The sequence below is a fragment of the Schistocerca serialis genome, chromosome 6 (genome assembly GCF_023864345.2).
Source record: "Schistocerca serialis cubense isolate TAMUIC-IGC-003099 chromosome 6, iqSchSeri2.2, whole genome shotgun sequence".
NCBI classification, from domain to species: Eukaryota; Metazoa; Arthropoda; class Insecta; order Orthoptera; family Acrididae; genus Schistocerca; species Schistocerca serialis.
Window position 1 is genome coordinate 186144952 of NC_064643.1, and position 9732 is coordinate 186154683.

A 9732-nucleotide genomic window follows, 5' to 3' on the forward strand; every position below is an offset into this window, starting at 1 on the left:
CGCAATGGGTAAGGATTACGTCCTCACTGTCCCAGAACATGGACACCATTTTTTCAGGACTGGTGGTTACCCGAAATTTTTTTGGTGGCAGTGAATCTGTGTGATTCCATTGAGCTGACTGGCGCTTTGTTTCTGGATTGAAAAATGGCATCCACGTCTCATCCATTGTCACAACCGACGAAAAGAAAGTCCCATTCATGCTGTCGTTGCGCGTCAACATTACTTGGCAACATGCCACACGGGCAGCCATGTGGTCGTCCGTCAGCATTCGTGGCACCCACCTGGATGACACTTTTCGCATTTTCAGGTCGTCATGCAGGATTGTGTGCACAGAACCCACAGAAATGCCAACTCTGGAGGCGATCTGTTCAATAGTCATTTGGCGATCCCCCAAAACAATTCTCTCCACTTTCTCGATCATGTCGTCAGACCGGCTTGTGCGAGCCTGAGGTTGTTTCGGTTTGTTGTCACACGATGTTCTGCCTTCATTAAACTGTTGCACCCACGAACGCACTTTCGACACATCCACAACTCCATCACCACATGTCTCCGTCAACTGTCTATGAATTTCAATTGGTTTCACACCACGCAAATTCAGAAAACGAATGATTGCACGCTTTTCAAGTAAGGAAAATGTCTCCATTTTAAGTATTTAAAACAGTTCTCATTCTCGCCGCTGGCGGTAAAATTCCATCTGCCGTACGGTGCTGCCATCTCTGGGACGTATTGACAATGAACGCGGCCTCATTTTGAAACAATGCTCATGTTTCTATCTCTTTCCAGTCCGGAGAAAAAAAATTGGAGGCCTTAGAACTTGAATGCACCTCGTATCGCCAATGTGATCGGTTGCTGTGTTCCTATTGGCTACTGCCAATTTCAAGCGGATCTGGTGTTATAATTGTGTTATCGGGGTGCGCTCGGGCTTTCCATCCCATTGAATCTGGTTTCAAGTCCCGGAAACGGCTCCGCCATTTTTAATTTCCCGGCAGTTCCAAGCGCCTCTGGTGGTTTAATTGTGTTATAGGGTTGCACTTGGGCTTTCAGCCTGGGAGGACCAGGGTTCGAGTCCCTGAACCGCCAATTTTAATTTTAGCCAATTCCTTGAAGGGGGTGGGGTAAGACGTCAGCACAGCCCTAGGACAAAGAAATTCCCACCAAAATTCGAAATTTCCCCCAACAGGGCAGCTTGAGAGTGTGAAGGTTGAGGGAGGGTGGTGAGGCTTATGTGCAGGCTGAGAAAAGCACGTGACGTCATCCGGAGGTGGGGGCGGGCATGGTGGAGGGCGGGAGTGGGTGGGTGAGGTTGTGGGCAGGGTTGATTAATTGATCAATTTAATTAATTTGTGTTTCAGTTTGATATCAAAAGTTGAGTGACAACCACACTACCCTACTGTCGTCAAGGGTACACGAGTGGGCCATCGGCTCCAAAAGCCCGTATCGATGATGTTCCGTTGAGTGGTTCGCACGCTCACACTTGTTGATAGCACAGCATTGAAATCTGCAGCAATTTGTGGAAGGGTTGCATTTCTGTCACGTTCAACGATTCTCTTCCGTCATTGTTGGCCCAGTCCTTGCAGGATCTTTTTCCGGCGGCAGCCATGTCGGAAATGTGAAGTTTTACTGGATTCCTGATATTCAGGGTACACTAAAATGATCGTAAGGGAAAATCCGCACTTCATTGCTACCTTGGAAATGCTGTCCATCGCTCGTGCGCCGACTATGACACCAAGTTCAAATTAATTTAAATCTTGATAACGTGCCATTATAGGAACAGTAACCGATCCAACAACTGCGCCAGACACTTGTTGTCTCATAGGCGGCGCCGACCCCAGTGCCGTATTCTGCCTGTTTCTACAACTCTGTATTTGAATACGCATTCCTATACCAGTTTCTTTGTCTCTTCTGTGTATAAAGTAATATGTACATCTATTATTAACGATCTTGAGCTTTTTTTATGAGTTCTAAACTGAATAATGCTCTGTTAAGAAGTTTTGTAGTCGTAATTTTACTTTAGTAAAGGTCAACAGTAGCATCATATGAGTGACAGACAGAGTACAAAAACCACAAAACTAGATCAAGAGGTTCCATCATCAGTCGGTCCTACTATTTTAGGAATCTTTAAAGGTAGTAGGAAGGTAAGGGCATACCACGTGCAACAGGAACATACCGAGCAAAGCGGTGTGCTGCTCACATCGCCCTTCGGATTGAGTAAAACTCTACTTTAACCATTACAATGGATGTCAAACTTTAACCTTTGTAGGATAATATCTCTAGAATTCCGTATCTTACAACAAATGTCTCACGCGAAACGTATTAGGAACGAATTGGCTCGCAAGGTAATGGTTTTAGTTTCATCCTCATTGGAGCTGTAATCGGTGAAAATTAGATCTTTTCTTTGCCTCCCTTTTTGTTTATTGCGTGTGAAGTGTACACGCAAGGTTCTTGTTGCGCACATCAAGTTAATTTCACTCTAATTGTCACGACATTAAAAAAGTTTAGTTCCACAAAACACTATTTACATGGATTTTTTATGTTGGTGACAGCCTCCGTAGCGAAGTGTTCAGCAAGGATGACCCGGGTTCATTTCCCGGTACGGTCAGGAATTCTTCCTCGGTGAGGGGGCTGAGCAGGATGGATGCAGCCTCGTGACAGTAACTTCGGAGCTACTTGGGTGAGAAGTAGACCGTTAGGTCTGTGAACCTGGCAACGGCCGGCGTCCTAACTGTTTACCCCTTCTTACAGGATACGAGTGACGTCATGGGGAAGGGGGGGGGGGAGGACGACGAGAGATACTGAATGGTCCGCCGGGACCTCTACGCGAGCCTGGTTACTTATTATATAGAATCATGGCACATAGCGAAAATGTATTAAAAATGTTCGCCAAATTTTTGACGATGACCCTAGGGAATGGAAACAAACTTCGAAGGAAAGTTATTCAGTTCTTACCACTGGATCATAATATACCATAAAAAGTAAGAAGTCTCATTCAGAAACGAAGATGACTTCGTTTCACCGCGTGTAGTGCCAGCACGGATAAAACTAGTACGGCTACTGCCTTGTGAGTCGCTTTCGCAGCAAATGACGTCTGAAACATTTTACTACGAGAATGTACAGCTCTCGAAATATTTTTATCTGAAAACACTTCTGTTGTCAAAATGTGAGTACATTTAAAGAGAAATAAGGCTCCAGCTATATGATTATACTACAGCTATGTGTATTACACAACTTCCAACGATTGTAAACACCTCAAGTAGATCCAGAATGAGATTTTCACTCTGCAGCGGAGTGTGCGCTGATATGAAACTTCCTGGCAGATTAAAACTGTGTGCCCGACCGAGATTCGAACTCGGGACCTTTGCCTTTCGCGGGCAACTGCTCTACCAACTGAGCTACCGAAGCACGACTCATGCCCGGTACTCACAGCTCTACTTCTGCCAGTATCTCGTCTCCCACCTTCCAAACTTTACAGAAGCTCTCCTGCGTGAAGGCAAAGGTCCCGAGTTCGAGTCTCGGTCGGGCACACAGTTTTAATCTGCCTGGAAGTTTCAACTCAAGTAGATGCTTGCAATGAGTCGCATATAGATGTCACTGATGATCTTTTTGGTTCCTTTGCATGGTACGCATGGCGTCAGTTAATTAAATAATCACCATACGGATAGTGCAAGACGTTTGGCGTAAGTTATGATAAAGGAATTTTAAGTTTCCTTCTCGTTGTCGCCGTGTTTGGACGAAAGCAGCGATTGAGGTGGTAGTTTCAGGGGTCCTGCCGCAGCTTGTTGCAGTTTCGGCCAGGGTCAAGATTCACTAGCCGGTGCTGGGGGATGCCTCCCTGAGATTCCACCGAGATTCAGAATTCCACCAGCAGGACCGAGAGGGCGCCTTACGCCTTCCCATCTGCCTCTGGGTGGCGGCGATACGGCAGAGCAGGGAACTGATTGAAGAAGTAAGGAGATTTCATTCAATTCAGCCTCGACAATTAATACCCAGTCCTCCACTTCCGTCACAGTTGTCTTCAATTTTATTCATACCTACTATTTTTCAGCAAATTGTAAAATATATTTCTCAGAATACAGTTCAGTCCTCAGTTGCAAACATTTTTTATTTCGCTTTAACGGTTTCGACAAATTAATTTGTCACCTTCTGAAGCCTACAAGATACTATAAATCTTTATACCTTGGCTACACATTTACGTTAAGTGTTGGAAGGATATTACAGAAACTTACTTGGTATTGCTTTAGCAGATGTTGTTATCTTCTTCACAGAAGTGTAAGCCACGATATGCCCAAAAATGTACATATTGTATATGACTTCTGTAAACACAGATTGATAATTTACAGTAAATGAATCACATGCATGTACATCTCAAGCTGTTATTCTAGGAGCAAGGAAGATATACACCGAAGCACCAAAGAAACTGGTATAGGCATGCGTATGCAAATAAAGAGATATGTAAACAGGCAGAATACGGCGCTGCGGTCTTCAACGCCTATATAGGACGACAAGTGTCTGGCGCAGTTGTTAGAACGGTTAGGTGCTGCTACAATGGCAGGTTATCAAGATTTGAGTGAGTTTGAATGTGGTGTTATAGTCGGCGAACGAGCGATAGGACACACCAACTCCGAGGTAGCGAACAAGTGGGGATTTTCCCGTACGACCATTTCACGAATGTACCGTGAATATGAGGAATCCGGTAAAACATCACATCTCCGACTTCTCTGCGGCCGGAAAAGGATCCTGCAAGAACGGGACCGACGTCGGAAGAGAATCGTTCAGCGTGACAGAAGTGCATCCATTTCGCAAATTGCTGCAGATTTCAATGCTGGGCCATTAATAAGTGTGAGCGTGCGAACCATTCAACGAAACATCATCGATACGGGCGTTCGCAGCCGGAGGTCCACTCGAGTACCCTTGATGACTGCAGGACACAAAGCTTTACTCCTCGTCTGGGCCCGTCAACACCTACAATGGACTGTTGATGACTGAAAACAAGTTGCCGGGACGGACGAGTCTCGTTCCAAATTGTATCCAGCGGATGGACGTGTACGGGTATGGAGACAACCTTATGAATCAATGGAATCTGCATGGCCGGCTGGGGTGGCCGAGCGGTTCTAGGCGCTACAACCTGGAAACGTGCGACAGCTACGGTCGCAGATTCGAATCCTACCTCGGGCATGGGTGTATGTGATGTCTTTAGGTTGGTTAGGTTTAAGTAGTTCTAAGTTCTAGGAGACTGATGACCTCAGAAGTTAAGTCCCATAGTGCTCAGAGCCATTTGAACCATTTTTTTGAACCTGCATGTCAGTTGGGGACTGTTCAAGCTGGTAGAGGCTCTGTTATTGTGTGGAGCGCGTGCATCTGGAGTGATATGGGACCCCTGACACGTCTACACACGACTCTGACAGGTGACACGTACCTAAGCATTCTGTCTGATCACCTGCATCCATTCATGTCCATTATGCGTTCCGACGGACCTGGGCAACTCCAGCAGGACAATTCGGCACTCCACACGCCCAGAATTGCTACAGAGTAGCTCCAGGAACACTCTTCTGAGTTTAAACACTTCCGCTGGCTACGAAACTCCCCAGAGAAGGACAATATTGAGCATATCTGGGATGCCTTGCAACGTGCTATTTAGAAGAGACCTTCACGCCTCGTATTCTTACGGATTTATGGATAGCCCTGCAGGACTCATGAAGTCAATTCCCTCCAGCACTACTTCAGACGTTAGTCGTGTCCATGCCACGTCGTGTTGCGATAGTTCTACATCTACATCTACATTTATACTCCGCAAGCCACCCAGCTGTGTGTGGCGGAGGGCACTTAACGTGCCACTGTCATTACCTCCCTTTCCTGTTCCAGTCGCGTATGGTTCGGGGGAAGAACGACTGCGGAAAAGCCTCCGTGCGCGCTCGAATCTCTCGTGGCCGGCCGCGCCTTCCTGAACAAGCAGTGGAACAAACCCGACGAGCATTTGAGCGGAGCGCTCGCAAGTCTACGCGTCGTGCTAGCCGATATCTTGCGTTACCGCGCATGACAGTGGGGTGTGTGTTACGGCGTCGTTTAGCCTTCAAACCATACCGATTACAACTGGTACTAGCTCTTCCAGATACTCACAAAGTGAAGCGAGTGGACGTAAGCAATGCTATTCTAGAGGACATGGAAGATGAAACTTCTATATCACATATTCAGCTATGAGGCAACTTTCCGTATTAGCGATAAGGTTCACCGTCATAATGTGCGTATTTGGGGGCTCGAAAATCCTCATGAAACAATTGAACACGAACGTGATTCACCAAAAGTGAATTTTTTTGTGCTGTTTCGCAAAAGCAAGGTTTATGGACTCTACTTTTTTGAGGAAGAAACCGTAACAGGGCAATCATATCTTGCAATTCTACGGAACTGGTTATTCCCACAACTTGACTCTGGCAATTTCATCTAACAGCAAGATGGAGCACAACTGCACTGGCACAACAACGTGTGCAGTTTCCTCAATGCCAACAGGCCTCAACGTTGGATAGGGCGTACAGGACTATGAGACCAGGCTTTACACTCTTGGCCTCCTAGGTCCCCTGATTTAACACCATGTGATTTCTTCCTGTGGGAATATGTTAAACAATGTGTTTACGTTCCTCCCTTACCTCGTGACATTGATGAACTAAAAACCAGAATGTCAGCTGCTGTAGCTTCAGTTACAAATGACACCTTACGCTCAGTTTGGGATGAATTCGGCTGTCAGCTAGATGGCCTTCGTGCAGCCAATGGAGGACAAATTGGACATTTATGATGGATTTTTATAAACTTCTGTCTTTTCTGAGTAATTTAGTATGCAATTTGTTGGTGTTAAGCCCTTCTGCCTAATAAATAATTCAATTTAAAATCGGGTTATTCTTTTTGGGACACCCTGTACTACAGGGAGACTCGTCTTAGGAATTACAGTTGGGAAGTCGAGTAGACAAGCAAATAGATCAGGGAGGATAGAGAGCATTCGAAGATCTAATAATAACTCTAATGAAAATTAGTCAGGAGAGCATGACATGCAGCCACGTGGAAGCATGGAAGCTGTCTGCAGTATCCAAGAACTACGAACAGAGCGAGAGCGAGACCTAACGCAAGGCGGCCAGACAAAATTAGAAAGTCTGTTGTGGCGTCAGAGATGTACGTAGCGACACTGCTGTACGTTACAGTTGTGTCGCTTTGTGTGTGCCGGAGTCATGTCTGGAATAAAAGTTTTGGCAGCGGCACAAGTAGTGACGGAGTTAGTGCTTGTCTACATGAATTCGCTGCGTAAGAAGAGTAATGAGGGACGTGTTTGGATTCCTAACAGGATACAAAATAGACGTCAGCTCCGTTGCTCTGCGACTTTGTTGACAGAAATTATTGCGGTTGTTCTGTGTTAGGCGACTAATGCGTGGCGTATCCGTGACTGCGCTCGAGTGGCACATATCTGATAATTTCAATACGGTTCTGGTTGAGCGTCTGACCGCCGGCTCAAGCTAGGGAACGATAGCCCGCTTTCACGCACAGAATTAAAGTGAAGCCCACACCTGGTGTCATACTGTCGTGCCAGCGCAGGGCTGCCGCAAACTCCACTTTGTATCACAGTTTACAATAAGGCGCCAGCTGAAATAATTCGTGCGGGGATTTGTGACAGACTTTAGGTAACAGTTAAACAAAAGGAGAAGAAAAACCAAATGTTGGACACGGAAATGGATTTCATGGAGGAATAAAATTGTGGCAAGAAAAACACACTTATAAAAGAAGTAACACTGAAAGACGATACTACTGTCTGCCGTGGTAAACCAGCTAAGTGTTGGCTCATAAATTTCATCCGCAAATGCACAACTATTCTGTGGTTTTAGGTTCAGATGGCTCTGAGCACAGTGGGACTTAACTGCTGAGGTCATCAGTCCCCTAGAACTTAGAACTACTTAAACCTAACTAACCTAAGAATATCACACACATCCATGCCCGAGGCAGGATTCGAACCTGCGACCGTAGCGGTCGCGCGGTTCCAGACTGAAGGATCTTAATGTGTTCGTTAATGTAGGCGCTTTGAATACTTCTAATTTTAATTTCAGAATTGTCACATCACACTCGGCGGCCATTTCGAGCATGCAATACAAAATATTTACAGTACTTTGTCTCTCAGACCATTATCTTCATGCCACTAGCTTTCTTGCTCCCCTTCTTCTTCTTCTTCTTCTTCTTCTTAGTGGATGGATCGCTTAGGAACACCGTAATCAACATTTGTTGACCTTCCTTTTCGCCCAGTATTCCTTCATACGCAACGAATGGCCTCGTTTTCGTTGCGCAGACCACGTATGTCGGTTAGTTTTTCTCTGTTCTTCCTCAAAACCCCGTGTGTTTGTGATTTCATTTCTGTCATGTAGATTTGGAAACCCTAATTCTCTCAGGTCTTTTTCCGTCTGTTTGTACCAGTCCGGACTTGTAGTTTTGTTCTTTAAAAATGTATGGATTTTTTGCGTTAACCTGTTTGAGTCCATTCTTTCGTAATGCTCCATGAACTGGATACTTCTCATGCGCATTATGTCTGTTACTTTGGAGATATTTTTATATATACACACCATCTTTAATTCTTGGTCCTAGGATTTTCCTCGTTATTTTACGTTCTTTCACCTTTAATTCTGTGTATAAGATTTAGTGGCTCAGATGCGTAGAGAGCTTCGGGTTTAATTACTGTTGTGTAGTGTCGCATTTTCCAGTTCCACGAGAGACAATTTTTGTTGTAAACGTTGTTTGCTAACTGAAACGCCGTCCCATTTTCTGGGCTCTTGATCTGACAGATTTCTTTCCATTACAATTTTCTGCACCCCATTCACGTAAATATTTAAATTCTTGTACTCGAGAGATGTAGTTATTACCAATTTTGAGATCAGAAGGTGCATCTTTGATGTCAGTAATAAATTGTCTTTTCAAATGAAATTTCTAATCCTATTTTTGCTGCCTACTCTTGTAGTAATTCTAGCTGTGTCTGTGCATCGGTAATGTCTTGGGCGATCAGTACCATGACGTCAGCAAATACCAAACAGTCTAATTCTATGCCCTTACGTTTTGGTTCCAGTCTGTGTGCTGGTGCATCTGTTTGCTCCCCTATTTACTTCACTTTTTATTTATACAAAAATCTTTACAAATCGTCACGTGCATGATTTGTTTATACACTATGAGGTAAAAAAAACGACGCACCACGAAAGAATTGTCCGGATGGGACGGAAATCGGTAGGTATGATGTAAGATGTAGAGACAGACAAATGAATACAGTTTCAGAAATAATGACTGATTTATCAAAGAGAAGGAGCTTCACAAATTGAGGAAGTCAATAACGCGTTGGTCCACCTCTGGCCCTTATGCAAGCAGTCATTCGGTTTGCCGTTGATTGACATTTGCCGGCACGGTAGCTGAGCGTGTTCGGTCAGAGGACTGGTTCTACATCTACATCTACATACATACTCCGCAATCCACCATACGGTGCGTGGCGGAGGGTACCTCGTACCACAACTAGCATCTTCTCTCCCTGTTCCACTCCCAAACAGACCGAGGGAAAAATGACTGCCTATATGGCTCTGTACGAGCCCTAATCTCTCTTATCTTATCTTTGTGGTCTTTCCGCGAAATGTAAGCTGGCGGCAGTAAAATTGTACTGCAGTCAGCCTCAAATGCTGGTTCTCTAAATTTCCTCAGTAGCGATTCACGAAAAGAACGCCTCCTTTCCTC

At 45.0% G+C, this 9732-nt stretch overlaps 1 non-coding gene across 1 annotated transcript; it reads right to left on the reverse strand.

Moving 5' to 3' along the window:
• Window positions 1-3325: 3325 nt before the first annotated feature.
• On the reverse strand, window positions 3326-3400 carry Trnas-cga (transfer RNA serine (anticodon CGA)). Its single transcript has one exon. It is a non-coding gene; the product is annotated as a tRNA-Ser (tRNA).
• Between the last annotated feature and the right edge of the window lie 6332 nt (window positions 3401-9732).